At 40.6% G+C, this 17,027-nt stretch overlaps 1 protein-coding gene across 1 annotated transcript in view; it reads right to left on the bottom strand.

The window, feature by feature from the left end:
• The window catches only part of crcp (calcitonin gene-related peptide-receptor component protein), a 100,153-nt gene that overhangs the window by 8,734 nt on the left and 74,392 nt on the right, over positions 1–17,027 (bottom strand). The window lies entirely within an intron of this gene.

The following is a 17,027-nucleotide window of genomic DNA, read 5'->3' as shown; positions in this document are numbered from 1 at the left end:
ATCTTACAGTCACTATCAGGATTATTGTTCTATACAGTGTGTATACTAGCTGAATGGCATGAAATGGTCATAGAGGAGAAAGTGAGGACAGCAGATGCTGGAAATCAGAGCTGAAACTGTGTTGCAGGAAAAGCGCAGCAGGTCAGGCAGCATCCAAGGAACAAGAGAATCGACGTTTCAGGTATACGGCCTTCTTCAGGAATGAGGAAAGTGTGTCCAGCAGGCTAAGATAAAAGGTAGGGAGGAGAGCCTTGGGGGAGGGGCGTTGGAAATGCGATAGGTGGAAGGAGGTCAAGGTGAGGGTGATAGGCCGGAGTGGGGTGGGGGCGGAGAGGTCAGGAAGAAGATTGCAGGTTATGAAGGCGGTGCTGAGTTCGAGGGATTTGACTGAGACAAGGTGGGGGGAGGGGAAATGAGGAAACTGGAGAAATCTGAGTTCATCCCTTGTGGTTGGAGGGTTCCTAGGATGAGGCACTCTTCCTCCAACCGCCGTGTTGCTATGGACTGGCGATGGAGGAGTCCAAGGACCTGCATGTCCTTGGTGGAGTGGGAGGGGGAGTTGAAGTGTTGAGCCACGGGGTGGTTGGGTTGGTTGGTCCGGGTGTCCCAGAGGAGTTCTCTGAAACTTTCCGCAAGTAGGCGGCCTGTCTCCCCAATATAGAGGTCACATCGGGTGCAGCGGATGCAATAGATGATGTGTGTGGAGGTGCAGGTGAATTTGTGGCGGATATGGAAGTATCCCTTGGGGTCTTGGAGGGAAGTAAGGGGGGAGGTATGGGCGCAAGTTTTGCATTTCTTGCGGTTGCAGGGGAAGGTGCCGGGAGTGGAGGTTGGGTTGGTGGGGGGTGTGGACCTGACGAGGGAGTCACGGAGGGAGTGGTCTTTTCGGAATACTGATAGGGGAGGGGAGGGAAATATATCCCTGGTGGTGGGGTCCGTTTGGAGGTAGCGGAAATGACGGCGGATGATACGCTGTACATGGAGGTTGGTGGGGTGGTAGGTGAGGACCAGTGGGGTTCTGTCCTGGTGGCGGTTGGAGGGGCAGGGCTCAAGGGCGGAGGAGCGGGAAGTGGAGGAGATGCGGTGGAGGGCATCGTCGACCACGTCTGGGGGGAAATTGCGGTCTTTAAAGAAGGAGGCCATCTGGGTTGTACGGTTTTGGAACTGGTCCTCCTGGGAGCAGATGCGGCGGAGACGAAGGAATTGGGATTATGGGATGACATTTTTACAGGGGCAGGGTGGGAGGAGGTGTAGTCTAGGTAGCTGTGGGAGTCGTTCGGTTTATAGTAAATGTCCGTGTTGATTCGGTCGCCCGAGATAGAAATGGAAAGGTCTAGGAAGGGGAGAGAGGAGTCTGAGACGGTCCAGGTGTATTTGAGGCAACACCCCCCCACCTTTACTCCGCTACATTGATGACTGTATCAGCGCTGCCTCGTGCTCCCACACGGATGTTGAACAATTCATCCACTTTACCAACACCTTCCAGCCCGACCTCAAATTCACCTCAAATTTTATCTTAGCCTGCTGGACACACTTCCTCATCCATGAAACGGTCATAGCTTGGCATGGAAGCTATGAAGCCAAGATGGTAGTCAGCACAATGTGGCATGAATGGGGCATGAGGATTCAAAGAAGTCTGAGGGGGTCTGAGGAGTGAAGGTTAGAGGATATTACTGTTTTATTAAAACTAATATGAAAATCCAGAGCACTAAGGTTAGCCATTTAAACAGTTAGTTTAGGTACTCTGCAGCTCCTGTGGCAGCCTCCTAATTCTTTCCAAAGGCACTAGGCCCAACTCTTGTTTACATTCTGCTCCAAACTCCTACCCGTGCAGGCACTCTCTTGAAATTTCCTGACTCTGTTTGCCCATTTCAAAGAAGAAAATCCAGTTCATTATAATTTCTATAGAAATGAAATGCAAGGGTAGGGGTAATCCATCTAGCCCCTCAAACTTACCTTGGTATTCTAAATCACGGCTGATCATCGAAGTCAACTCCTATTTCTGCAGTATCTCCATATACCTTGTTTTTAGTGACCATAAATCTATCAATCTCAGTCTTGAACTTAATGCCTGAACCTCCACATTACTCTAGAGTAAAGAATTGCAAAGATAATCCACCCTCTGAGTGAAGAAAGCCCTGCTCCTCTCAGTTCTAAATGGCTTGCCTTTCATTCTGTGATTGTGTCCTTGGCTCTAGACCCCACAGCTAGGGTAACATCCTTTCTGCATCTACTTTGTCTATCCCTTTAAGAATTCTCTGAGATTGGATTTCATTCTTTCTAAATTTGGTGAATATAGGCATTTAAAGAAATACTCTTATCAAATTGGGCAACCTCACATACCTAAATTATATTTCACTGTCTCGCTCTTGCTCACTCACTCAGCTGAAATTCTTTTGAAGTCTCTTTACAACCTTCTCACAACTTACGTTCCCACAAAGTCTTGTATTAACTGCAAATGTGGAAATATTCAGTTGGCCCCACCGCCAAATCATTGATATAGATTGTGAATAAGCAGGGCCCTGTACTGATCAGTACTGATCCTTGCATTATTTCATTGGCGACAGCCTGTCAGTCTGAGATTACTGCTCCCTGCTTTCTATCTGTTAATCAAAATGATTACTGCTTTGTACATTACCCTGATGCCATGTGCTTTAATTTTGTTTATTAATCTCCTGTACAGAACATCTGACTATCTAAATACAAACCAGTGAGCTTTTCCTTATTGGTTCTGCTAGTAATACCCTCAAAAGCTCAATTTGCTTTCTCAAACATGATTTCCTCTTCATACATCATGTTAACTCTGTCGAATTGGACTTTACTTTTTATGTATCACATAATTGCATATTGTTTAGCTTTTGTAATTTCATCAGAAAGTCATCTCTATCCACTAAATTATGTTAAAAAACCTTTAGGGTGCTGTGCTCATGTTATTGTTCAACATATTTTGTTTCAACATAAATTCCAAACTTGTGGATGATACTAAACTTCAAAGAATTACAAACTCCAAGGAGGATTGCATAAAACATCAAATGGATTTAGACAACTGGTCGAATAGGTCAATAAGTGGCAAATAAAATGTAATGTAGAGAAGTGCCAACTGATTTATTTTAATAGAAAAAAAAGAGACACTTCTCTGTTTACAACAAAGGGTATAATTCTAAAGGGTGTGCAGGAAGAGAAGTACCTGGGTGTACATGTGTATAAATCATTAAAGGTGGCAGGTCATGTGGCATAAACATCTAAGGTTTTTTTAAATCCATTCATGGGATGTGGGCATTTCTAGTTGGTTCAACAATTATTGCCCATGAATAACCGCCCTGGAGAACATGGTGATGACTTGATGCAATGAACTGCTGCAGGATAATGGGGTGACGGATAAGGGATAGGGATAAGGGAGTTCTAGGGCTTTGAGTCAGTGAGAGTGGGAAAAAAAGACTAATGTAGTTCCATTTCAGATTATTTTAATGTGAGAGTTGGAGCAGAACTTGCAGGTGGTGGTCTTCTTATGCAACCAGCACCCTTGTTTTACTAGCTGACAGGTTTGGAAGGTCCTGTTGAAAGAGCCTTGGTGAGCCGTTGAAGTGCATCTTGTTGAGTATCCCTGGGGAGGGCCAAACTGTTCATCAGTAAGCAGGTTATTCCTTTTCAAGTGCCACTTGATGGCACTACTGATGATCCCCTTTACTACCTTCCTGAAGATAGATTAGACTGGTAGGACAATAAATGGCTGGGTTGGATTTGTCCTATTCTGTGTACAGGGCATGCAAAGGTCATATTTCCCATTGTTGGTTTTTTTTTTGCCTGTGTAGCGGCAAAATGGAAGAGCTAGTCCTGGACGAGGTCTTCAGTACCATTGCCAGAATATTGTCAGGGCCTATTAGCTTTACTGTATCCAATGTCCTTTTCATATCACATTGAATGAATTGGAGTTAGTTGTAGACCAGCAGCTGAAATGCTAGAGACCTCAGAAGGAAGTAAAGATGGATCATTAACCTTGCACTTCTGGCTGAAGATGGAAACAAATGCATGACCTTTGTCTTTTGAAATGATGTTCAGATGGAAATGTGTGTGGAGTTTCCGCCTCCTACTAGTTGTTTAATTGTCCGCTATCATTCATAACTGGATCTAATTGATCCAGTTGGCTGTGAAACGGCTTGATGTTTTGCCCGGAAGTAGCCATATATTGTAGCTTCATGTTGATTCCTCATTTTTAAGTATGCATGGTGCTCCTTGTAGCATTCCCTCCTTATAAGAAGTTGAGTAGGGTGGGTTTGTAGCTCATTGAAGTTTAGAAGAATAAGAGGAGACCTCATCGAAATATAAAAGATTTTAGGGAGCTTGACAGGGTAGATTTGGCAAGGTTGTTTTCCCTTTTTGAACAGTCTAGGGTCAGAGGGCATAATCTCAGGTTAAGGGTCGCCCACTTCAGATAGAGTTGAGAAGGCCTTTTTTTCTCTCAGAGTTGGTGAATCTGTCAATCTGTACCACAGAAGCGGTCATTGCTGGGTCATTAAACATATTCAAGGTTGAGATAGACAGATCTCCAAGTGTAAAAGCAATCAAACTTTATAGGGAAATGGAAGAAAGTAGAATTGAGGATGGTAGAATGAACTCCTTTGGCCAAATGGCCTGTGTCTTCTGCTGAATGCCATGAGATTTCTTTGCCCATGTTTGACCTGATGCCATGAAATTTCGTGGGGTTCTGTCGTGGAAATTAAATCGACTCAACTCAACTTTGCAAGAGCAAAGAAAGGAGCTTTATTTAAATTCTGCAGAATTGACCCAATACATTCAGCCAGATGCCTCATGTAAGGGGTACTGAGCATAATTCAGAAACTCTTCTTCTACCATTCTTATCACGCTCTCCAGGGCAAAGACTGGGAAAACTCAAGTTGTTATTCTCTCATCCCCTGGTCATGGACATAACTGGTCTTCAGCTTTCGCTGAATTCGACTGTCACAAGGTCAAACTGAATTCAAACAAAGCCAAGCTGTCTCCTGGCTGCAGAGCTCAACAAAGTATTGTTTACAAAGCTCAGCACAGTGTTAAATTTAGAAAGGCATTTTCTTTCAGATTTCACAGTAAATGTTAAATTTGTTAATTTTCCATTACAGGTTCAGAGTCAATTTGGAGGATTCTCAGGTCAACTCCTTCCTAGCAATGAATTTAATCTTAAATAGAACACTGGTTCAACATGACTGAGTATGGGGGAAGATTGTTTTCATTTGGCAGAAAGATCAAAAACAAGAGGTCATAAATTTAAGATCATTGGCAAAAAAATGGCAATCAATAATGGATGGTTACAAGCTAGAATGCACTACCTGGGAGTGTGGTGGAGACAGGTTCATTTTTTCAGCGGCAGTTGGAGTGGGAGGAGTGACAGTGAGAACACAGTGGCCCGACAGGAAGGTCATTTTATAAGATAAAAACTTACCTCGGCTGAATCCCAAGACACTACACATGTAGTATCTCCCACCCGTCTTCCTCCTCTAACCAAAACAAAGACTCTCATGCATTGCTAAGGTAAGGCGTTTCAATTGATATTTCTTGTGTATCATGTGATTGATCTCTATTAGTTGGTTAATTGAATAAGACGACAGAGAAGTACTAGAAATTATTTAACTCATAAATTTGTATAAATTAATTAAATAAGTAGAGATGGCTGGACAGGTGATGTGCTGTAGCTGTATGATGTGGGAGCTGGCTGATCCTATTGTGAATGGCAGTGACCACATCTGCAGCAGGTGTTAGTTGCTGGAAGAACTCCGGATCAGAGTTGATGATCTGGAATCTGAGCTTCAAACACTGTGGCACATCCAGGAGGGGGAGAGTTACCTGGACGCTTTGTTTCAGGAGGCAGTCACACCCGGTAGATTAAGTAATTCAAATTCAGTTAGTGATCATGAACAACACGGTGTGACTGTAAGTGCGGCAGTTAGGGGGAATTCTGAGTTTAGGAGTGGAGGAGCCTTAGCCTTTGGCCTTGTCCAACAGGTATGAGATTTTTGCTTCCTATACGGATGAGGAAAAGGGCTGTGTTCAGGATAAGCCAGCTGACCACGGCACCATGGTACAGAAGCAAAAAGACAAGTAGTTGTTGCAGGGGATTCTATAATTAGGGGAACGATAGTGTCCTGTGTGAGCTGGATAGAGAATCCCGCATTGTGTGTTGCCTGCCTGGTGCCAGGGTGCAGGACATCTCCAACCAGCTTGAAAAGATATTGGAGCGGGAGGGAGAGGATCCAGTTGATGTTCTCCACAATGGCACAAACAACATAGGCAAGGCTAGGAAAGAGGACATGTTTGGGGAGTATCGAGCACTGGGAAGGAAATTGAAGGACAGGTCCCTGAGGGTCATAATTTCTGGATTACTGCCAAAGCCACATGCTAATTGGCATAGGGATAAGAAAATTAGGGAAGTAAACACATGGCTAAGAGGTTGGTGTGGGAAAGAGGGATTCCATTTCATGGGGCATTGGCATCAGTTTTTGAACCAGGGCAATTTGTAATGATGGGACCCCAAACATGCTTCTGAACCGATCTGGAACCAGTGTTCTGGCGAAAAAGATAAATACGTTGGTCAAAAGGACTTTAAAACTTGTGAGTCGGGGGGGGGTTGGGAAAGGGAAAGCCATAGGGAGTATGAAGTCAAGAAGAAAGATAAGCAGCAGGTTAGCATGTGTGCAGGTTTTAACTTTGAGGAAGACTAGGAATGAAGCAAAAAGGAAGGATAACTTAGGACATATTACTAGAGGTGATGGAAATCATGAGGATAAGAAAATTAGCTTTAAGGTGCTTTATCTGAATGCTCATAGTATTCGTAACAAAGTAAATGAATTAACAGCACAAATCATCGTGAATGATTATGATATGGGAGGCATCACAGAGACGTGGTTGCAGGGGGTTCAGGACTGGCAGTTAAACATCCAAGGATTTACAATTTATCAAAAAGACAGGGAGGTAGACAGAGGGGGAGGGGTTGCCTTGTTAGTTAAGAATGAAATTAAATCTATGGCACTGAATGATACAGGGTCAGATGATGTGGAGTCTGTGTGGGTGGAGTTGAGGAACCACAAAGGCAAAAAAACCATAATGGGAGTTATGTACAGACCTCCCAGCAGTGGTCAGGACAAGGGACGCAAGATGTACCAGGAAATAGATAGGGCATGTCAGAAAGGCAAGGTCACAATGATCATGGGGGACTTCAGCTTAATAGAGGTAATTACAGGGGCATGAGAGAGGAATTAATGAAAATCAACTGGAAGCAGAGCCTAGTGGGGAAGACAGAAGAGCAACAATGGCAGGAGATTCTGGGTGTAGTTGAGGACACAGTACAGAGGTTCATTCCAAAGAAAAGAAAGATTATCTGGGTAGGTGGGATTAGACAGCCATGGCTGACAAAGTAAGTCAGGAAATGTGTCATGGAAAAAGAGAGAGACTATGAAGTGGCTGAGAGCACTGGGAAATCAGAAGATTGGGAAGACTACAAAAACAGAGGATAACAAAGAGAGAAATAAGGAAGGAGAGGATTAAATATGAACGTAAGCTAGCCAGTAATATTAGAAATGATAATAAAAGTTTCTTTCAACACATAAGAAACAAATGAGGGGAAAAAGTAGAAATTGGGCTGCTCCGAATTGATGCAAGAAGGCTAGTGATGGGAGATAAGGAAATAGCTGAAGAACTTAATGAATACTTTGTGTCAGTCTTCATAGTGGAAGACATGAGTAATATCCCAATAATTAAGGAGAGTCAAGGGGTAGAGTTGAGTATGGTAACCATTACAAAAGAGAAAGTGCTAGAAAAGCTAAAAGATCTAAAAATTGATAAATCTCCTGGCCCAGATGGGCTACACCCTAGCATTCTGAGGGAGGTGGCTGAAGAAATAGCGGAGGCACTGGTTGTAGCCTAACCTTGGTTGTAGGTAAAATTCTAGAATGCATCATTAAGGATGAGATTTCTAAATTCTTGGAAGTGCAGGGTTGGATTAGAACAAGTCAGCATGGATTTAGTAAGGGGAGGTCGTGCCTGACAAACCTGTTGGAATTCTAGTAGGTTAGACCAGGGAAACCCAGTGGATGTTATCTATCTTGACTTCCAAAAGGCCTTTGATAAGGTGTTTCATGGGAGGCTGCTGAGTAAGGTGAGGGCCCATGCGTTCAAGGTGAGCTACTGGCATGGATTAAGGATTGGCTGTCTGACAGAAGGTAGAGAGTTGGGATGAAAGGTTCTTTTTCGGAATGGCAGCTAGTGACGAGTGGTATCCCATTGGGTTCAATGTTGGGGTTGCAGCTATTCACTTTATATGTTAATGATCTGGATGAAGGGATTGGGGGATATTCTGGCGAAGTTTGCTGATGATACTAAGTTAGGTGAACAGGCAGGTAGTTCTGACATGGGGATGCTGCAGAAAGATTTAGTCAGTTTAGGAGAGTGGTCCAAGTAATGGCTGATGAAATTCAATGGGAGCAAATGTGAGGTCTTGCACTTTGGAAAAAATACAGGCATGGACTATTTTCTAAACGGCGAGAAAATTCATAAAGCCAAAGTACAAAAGGATCTGGGAGTGCTAATCCAGGATTCTCTAAAGGTTGACTTGCAGGTTGAGTCCATAGTTAAGAAAACAAATGTAATGTTGTCATTTATCTCAAGAGGGTTGGAATGTAAAAGCAGTGACGTGCTACTGAAGCTCTACTTAGGCCCCATTTAGAATACTATGTCCAATTTTGGGCCTCACACCTCAGGGAGGACATACTGGCACTGGTGCATGCCCAGCAGAGATTCACACAGATGATCCCTGGAATGATAGTTGAAACTTTATTGCTGGAACAGCACAGCAGGTCAGGCAGCATCCAGGGAACAGGAGATTCGACGTTTCGGGCACAGGCCCTTCTTCAGGAATCCTGAAGAAGGGCCTGTGCCCGAAACGTCGAATCTCCTGTTCCCTGGATGCTGCCTGACCTGCTGTGCTGTTCCAGCAATAAAGTTTCAACTTTGATCTCCAGCATCTGCAGACCTCACTTTCCCCTGGAATGATAGGCCTAACATACGATGAACGGCTGAGGATTCTGGGATTGTATTCATTAGAGTTTAGAAGGTTGAAGGGAGATCTAATAGAAATTTACAAAATAATGCATGGCTTAGAAAGGGTGGATGCTGGGAATTTGTTTCCGTTAGGCAGGAGTACTAGGACCTGTGGGCACAGCCTTAGATTTAGAGGGGGTCAATTTAGAACGGAAATGAGGAGACACTTCTTCAGCTAGAGAGTGGTGGGCTTGTGGAATTCATTGCCATGGAGTGCAGTGAAGGCTGGGACGTTAAGTGTCTTCAAGGCAGAGATTGATAAATTCTTGGTCTCACAGGGAATTAAGGGCTATGGGGAGAGTGTGGGTAAGTGGCATTGAAATGCCCATCAGCTATGATTGAATAGCTGAATGGCCTTACTTCCACTCCTATGTTTTATGGTCTTATGGAAACTATAATACCACCCGAAAATGAAGGATGTGTAAGGCTGCAGGGAGAGTGCAGGGGATTGGCACTTGAATTGCTCCTTTGGAGAACCAGCACATATACAATAGGGTCAAATGGTCAGTGTTTTCTGTGATAATTTGTAATTTTGGTCTGTGCTGCACCAGATTGATACAAATGAAATCTTATTGAATTGATGCCAAAAAAGCTAATCTGCATAGTTGTACTATTATCAAAATGCAAAGTATTTCTTTTTGACCACAATAATATATAAAATTAACTTACAGAAGACATATCACTAATCACAAAGTGCTCTAAAATCAGTTAGTGTCATATCAAAATTGAAAAAAAAAATGCACTTCCTTTAGTCATTTTCATTGTGATATTTACTTAAAATTACTTGTAAACCTTAAAAAAAATTATATTCTAGTAAGTTCATTTATCTCCATTTCTAAGACAGATACATTGTTGTCTACAGCAACAAGTTCCTCAGATTTACTTAGATTGACTTATTCTCAATAGATTGTCCCAGTCTTGGTTTTGCCAACATGTGTAACCCCGCATTTATCATGGCTAATCCACCTAACCTGCACATCTTTTGACTGTGGGAGGAAACTGGAGCACTTGGCAGAAACCCAAGCAGACAAGGGGAGAACATGCAAACTCCACGCAGGCAATGGGTGACTGTCTGTAAGAGTTTCATCCAAACAGAAAGATTCACTTCTTCCCAAGAGCAAGGCAGGAATTCTGTCTATTCCCCTTTCTGTCTGTGTCATTTTTATGCTATCACCCCTCAGTCGCCAGCTATTTTTTGAAGCTCTCCTGTGCATGTGCACTTTCTTCCTACTGATGCTGTCCCTAGGTCAAATGTTATCAGGTCACACTGACCAATATTTCTTGTTATCCAAGAAAATTACAACTGATTTCTTTATAATTCTTTACATTGCATTCAATACCAGCCTTGGACAACTGTCTGTGTGGAGTTTGCACATTTTCTCCCTGTCTGTGTGGGTTTTCTCCAGGTGCTCCAGTTTCCTCCCTCAGTCCAAAGATGTGCAGGTTAGGTGAACTGGTCATGCTAAATTGTCCAAAGTGTTCAGGGATGTGTACATTAGGTACATTAGTCAGGGGTAGATATAGGGTAGGGGAATGGACCTAGGTGGGTTGCTCTTCCAACAAGTGTGGACTTGTTGGGCCGAAGGGCTTGTTTCTACACTGTAGGGATTCTAAACATAAAACTGATGCAAACTCTTGAAGATTCCTTTAAAACACTCTCTTAAAACAAGTTTCTAGACATAAATTGTCACACCAGGAATTTATAAGTACCAAGCTATCATCAAAAAAAGGAATTGAACTCTAATTATCCTCAGGCTTATGTTTATTTACAGCAATTACATTTTGCAGTAATAAGAAAGGCTGTTAGCTTTAAAAACTCAAAGTTAGCAGATAAGGACAATATATATAGTATAATACTTTTAAAATGGTTTGTTATTGAATAAATAACTCCTTTTAAAATTAGGTTTTTAGGTTTGAACATTTATGAAAAAACAATTTATTTCTATTCTATGACTTTGCAGAGAAGGGTTTAATTTGTAATGTAGGGTGGAAATTTCAACCCACTGAGTCAGATCAGCTCCAAGTACAGCAAATTCTTTTGGTGTTTTGTAATCCCACACTCTATCCATCTAAACTGTGCACTTCCTTTACAGAGTTGCTACATCTAGTCAGTTTCATGTTTTTGCTCAACTATCAGCAATACTTCTGTAAGTTCTCCTTTCCTAAGTTTATTTCTAGAGTCCGAATCAACATTTTGTTTACATTAGTCCAGTCACAAAATTTCTCCTAGTTTTGCGCATCCACACAGAGATTTTTTTGTAGCGATATTTGTTACATATTAGCGCGATGGAAATTGAGCAATCATGTATGCTTTAACAGTCTGAGACTCCACTTTAAGTAAATGCACTCACTTAACAGAAGTGATCATTGAGGAGGATAAAAAAAAGGGACCTTTATAAACACTCAAAATGACTTTTCAGCTTAGGCAAATACCACAAACAAAGTTAAAAATCACACAACACCAGTCCAACATGTTTAATTGGAAGCACACTAGCTTTCGGAATGTCGCTCCTTCATCAGGTGGTAGTGGAGACCTCAATCCTAACACATAGAATTTATAGTAAAAATTTACAGTGTGATGTAACTGAAATTATACATCGAAAAATCATGACCACAAACAAACAGAGTATAAAACTGGAAAGATTTGACAATCCATCCTCTTTCAATTGTTCACTGTTTCAAATACCTATCAATGTATCCTTAAAAGTTCCAATGTTACCTGATTCCTGGGCTATCTATTCCATCTCGTCACCCCCAATGTTAAATAATTATAAATTATAATATACCCTGATTTTGAAGTTTCAGAATTGCAACACATGTGTAATCCATGATTCATATCTTGAAGATACTATAGTCATATCTTCTCAGGTCAAGTCACTGATACAACCAAAATGTGCAATCACTCAGTGAGACATGGCTTTGGAGGTCAAAATAGTTTTTATTTTTTGAGGGGTTCTTTATTGACTTCATGTTCTCACGAACACATTAGATGAGACTGTAACACAATAACAATAGCATCTCTATTTATGTTTACATATGGAGCATTTGGACTCAACACTGAAGCAGACCAGAATAATTTATTAATGCTCTCAATTATTATTATCTCTCCATTAAACTTAAACCATGACACATAAGGGAAGCTTTGATTTCATAGTCACAGTATTCAGTACAAGGCAAGAGGCATAAGTTAACATGAGTTTTTTTTCCCAGAGTAACTAACACACCTCTCTACGTACCAAAAATCACCAGCCAGACACACCTGCGGAACAGAATGAGTTAATGCATTTCCATCATACATGCACAAAACTGAAAGTTTATTGAGGCAGTTATTATTACATCCTGGATCTCAATCACAGATTTAAATATAGCAATTGACAGTGTTCATTCCACTAAGTTCCACTTCTTTTCCCCCCAAATATAATGGTACCTGAACTTGTACTGTCCTTATTTAGAGATTTCATTTGAAAGGGAATTTACATTATCTGAGTGCTTTAAAGCTAGCCAGTTAACTGTTTCATTATGGATAGCTTTAAAAATTACTCTCCTTTACAGCCTCCTTCATCCCATCCTTGCAACCTCCCTCTTCACCCCATCCTTTCTTGCAGCTGCCTCCTCCAACCTCAGTACACCTCCTGTAACCTCCTCCTTAGCCCAAATTCCTCTTGCAACCCTTGATTCGCCACAACTCTTGCAATTCTTCCAACTCCTGTCCCTCCAACTCTCACCAGCCTTCCTTTCTGCCTCCTTTTTTTCCAAAACTCCCTCTTAGACTCCTTATATCCCACAGTCCTGTTATAGCCTCCTTCTCCCCAACACCCTTTGTGGCCTACTGAAAACCACTCACATCCCTTGCATTCTTCCTATGTTGGTCAATTTTCTTTTTGGCTAAAACTTGTTAATGATTAGAATAGTTATTTGATGCAGAGGCATTATCTTTTATAAAGAAAAAGAGAGGTTATTAATTGTTATGTGTAAAGAATTTGGGATTGTCAGTTGGGATTGCAATGTGGTGCACTTATGAGTACAGCAAGTTGCATATACTAACATATAGGACTTTACAGACAGAAAGAACACGTACATGCACTGTTTCTGTTTTATCTTGACAAAAACAGGTGACAGCCATTTGCTGGTTTATTTGTCAGGGCAATGCCTGACCAGAGTCAACATGCTTGGTTTGAAATCTAAAGAGAGTCTGGCAGTTAAATAGTAATCCTCATTGATCATACCATAGACTCCATGGTAATGTGTCTTCAAATCAGAGTCTATTTGCCAACCAATCAGCACTCTCCTCTTACACAGTATAAATATTGATTTTCCCATTTATTGGTATGCTTGTGAATTGTCCTGAATACAAGCCAAAACTCTTGACAAACTGTCTTTTTCAGCAATACTACTGTTTATATTAACTAACGATCATGTAAACATACAAGTAGTTTTCCAATAGCGCGGTAGTTGTGACACTTATAGAAAATTGCACAATATAAATAATGGGGCCTATGGTAAACCCAGGTTGGGGCGACCTACCAAAAATATCAGTAAAAATTGAAACAAAAATAATAGTTAGCCTAACACAAATGATAGCACAGTCTAAGTAAATCTTTAAATCATATATTTCAATGAAATAACACAGTAAATTTAACACTTTCACACTACAATCACTGACTACTGCACTGTACCTTTCATGAAGCTCCTCACCAGAAATTGTGTGAGCTGACTGACCACATGGTGCAGATGTGGAAGTCCAATCCTCCTCAGGATTCTCCCCCGGTTTGAAATAAAGTTCCTTCTAGATGTCAACTACAATTCCCAGTTTCAACCTACGTTTCAAGGCTTGCAGAGCTGACTGCATCCCTGTTTTAGCCAGACACACTAAATTTCCATTTTGCAGACAGAGGGTTCTAAGGCTGGGTTTTGTTGTTCAGCTAGTGCTGGGGATGAAATTGCATAACAGCGAACGGGAATTTGCTTTATAAAAAAAGTCTGTAATTCACAAATCACGTTACAACCAAATCACATTTAATAAACACATGTTTTGGAGAACTACCTGTGTATTCTGAGGTGCCACATCACTGCAACACTGAAGTTATCTGCTGAGCAACAAACAATGTATCAATCCATCAACTATCAACTGAAAGGTGATATACCCAGTGAGGCGTGAGTATTTCGAACAATATGAGACCATAAGACATAGCAAATAATTATTATTATCGGACACCTGTTTTATATCTGTGAAAAGGGCTTGGAGGAGCACAAGAGCCCTTTACTCAAGTTTTAAATAGTAAATGGGCATGTTTTGGGGTACCAAATGAATTGATGATACTGAAAAGTGGACTGGATATAGAAGCTCACAGCTGAAAATGTGTTGCTGGAAAAGCACAGCAGGTCAGGCAGCATCCAGGGAACAGGAGAATCGACTTTTCGGGCATAAGCCCTTCTTCAGAAGCTCACAATCTTATTGAGTGGCATAGCAAATTTGTTGACCATTTGGAATAGTCTTTTTTTATATATTCATATTGCAAAGTGATCAATAACAGGATAAAGAGAAAAATGCAAAATGCCAATCTGGTTCAATATATCATAGTAGTAAGGGGGAAGAAACGACTCAGTGGCAATGTTAGAACATGTATGACTGACGCCAAAGAAAACAGACAGTGTGAAGAGTTGAGAATGGGTGATGCAGAGATGGAATTGGCTATTCCAGGTACATATGGAAGCTGATCCCGTGTCTTCTCATAGAACAAGTAAACATTTTTAAAAAGGAAGGTCCAAAGATAGACCTTTAAGAATTCCAGAGGTGATAATCCATTGGGAGAAAATATTAAACATTGGGAAATGCTGTATCTATAGTTGAATAGGTAAGAATAGAATTAAGAAAGAGCAAGCTCACTGAATTGGACAATGGTTGAGACTGCCGTTGAGAAAAATCTAATTGGAGCAATCCAAGCAGATTTGTAGGAAAGCTAGGTATAGACCTCAGGACTTGGGAAGAAAGGCAAGTACAAAGATAGGGTCTGCCAAGGTTAGAATATCAAATACCAAAAGCAACATACTATTGGCACTGGAAATCTGAAATAAGAACAAAAAATGAAACAGCTAGAAAAATTGACCAGGTCAGGCAGAATCAGTGGAGAAGAAACAGTGTTAATGTTTCATATCAATGACCTTTCATCAGAACTGAAGAGAGATAGAAGCGTAAGGAAAAAAAGCACACAGAAGACAACAGGGGTGGAGGTTATAATCTACAAATGTGGCATAATGTTGAGTCCAAAAGGTAGCAGAGTGTAGAATTGAAAGATAAAGTGTTGTTCCTCGAGCTATCATTCAGCTTCAGTCGAACATCATAGCAGGGCATGGATTGAAAAGTCAGCATGGGAGAAACATGAAGAATTAAAATAACAAGCAACCAGAAATTCAGGATTGTGACTGCACACCAAACGAGGATGTTTGCAAAGTGGCCACTTGACTAACTTTGGCATGAAGATTGTACTTTATGGTCCCAAAGCATTGTGAATCAGTGGAAAATAAACTATGTGCAATGGAGTTTGTGAGGGAGACATATATTCAAGGCCAAGTTTGACTCCCTGTAGATCAGAAATCTGTCTAAGGTTATGGAGAGAGCAGGCAGGAAATGGAAATCAGATAAGCAGTGGGTTTTTTTTGAATAACAGAGCAGACTCAAGAGGATGGGTGAATGACAAAATGGCCTATTTCTGCTTCTGTTTCTTATATTATTTTGTTTGGATGTAATATTTGCAGGAAGGTTTTAGTCCTCTCATTTATTTTACAGATCTTTTCAACTTTAATGAATTTTAAAATTAATGTGAATTTTTGAATTTTGCATTTCTGAATTTTGAGAGAAGCACAAGGCATATTATAAATTGCAGATTCCTTTGTTAGTGGCCCATGTTCATAAAGATTGAGTTTAAATGGAACCTAAAATACAGCATTTAATCAATGAAGAGAAATGAGAAGAAATAAGGGTGCCAAGAAAACAAGCCCTACCTATTAGCATTTCACATTGCATGTCAAATAATTGGCTCCTAGATGTTGAATAGAAACAATCGTTCCATTGATTTTGTTTAGATCTTCTGAATTCGGCCAACATACGGTTTGAGCTGCATTATTCTAGAAACTGATATACTAACAAATAGCAAGATCTCATGTTCTCAGCCATAGTCCTCACATATTTCTGCTAAGCTCAATTTTATTTAATTAAAGCCATTATCTTCAGTGAAAGAAGATCAAGAAAAAGTAGTAGCACCATCTTGGACAGATGTCCAAAGAAGCTAGAGACGCAATTGGAATTGGTGCAATTTGTTATAAGGTGTAATGCAATTATTTTTTCAAACAAACTAAATAATGCATCGCTTTCAAAATAAATATCAAAAATTGTGATCTTTTCTTGCATCAAGGATTTCAGAACCTACCAATCTATCAAGAAAGACTGCTAAAACAATTGAGAAAACATTTTAATTATCTGCTGAATCTGATGTTTTGAAGATCTGAACTGAGGTAGCATTATCCAAAAAAAAATTTGTTCCATGCTTAAAGTCACTATTTTAATCAAAAATTTCCAATGCGATTCTAAAAAAAAAGTGTGCTTGTAAGAACTACATTGTTTGGTTAATGAAACATCATAGGAAATGTTAGTCAAAAATAATTCATGAATGAAAATAGCTCTACCCTATTTAAGTTCTACCAAAAGAGAATGAGAAAAAACACTCATACAAACTGCCAGCATACATCACTGATTATTATAGACAAGGAAGGAAAGCTGATATCTATTGCTTTTAATTCCTTTATTGTTAAGGAGATGATCTAGTGAATTCAGAAATATAATCATTAAAGATTTGTTTATTCAGTGAGTAATCGGGTCACATAAACAAAGAAATTCAAAGTTTGATGTCAGATCTGTGCTGGGTTAGTTGATCTCAGGTGCG

This window comes from Chiloscyllium plagiosum, unplaced genomic scaffold (genome assembly GCF_037043375.1).
Source record: "Chiloscyllium plagiosum isolate Xiang-an unplaced genomic scaffold, Cpla_swu_hap1 HiC_scaffold_31, whole genome shotgun sequence".
NCBI lineage: Eukaryota > Metazoa > Chordata > Chondrichthyes > Orectolobiformes > Hemiscylliidae > Chiloscyllium > Chiloscyllium plagiosum.
Note: the sequence above shows the minus strand (reverse complement) of the source record. Positions and strands in the feature narration are given on the sequence as shown.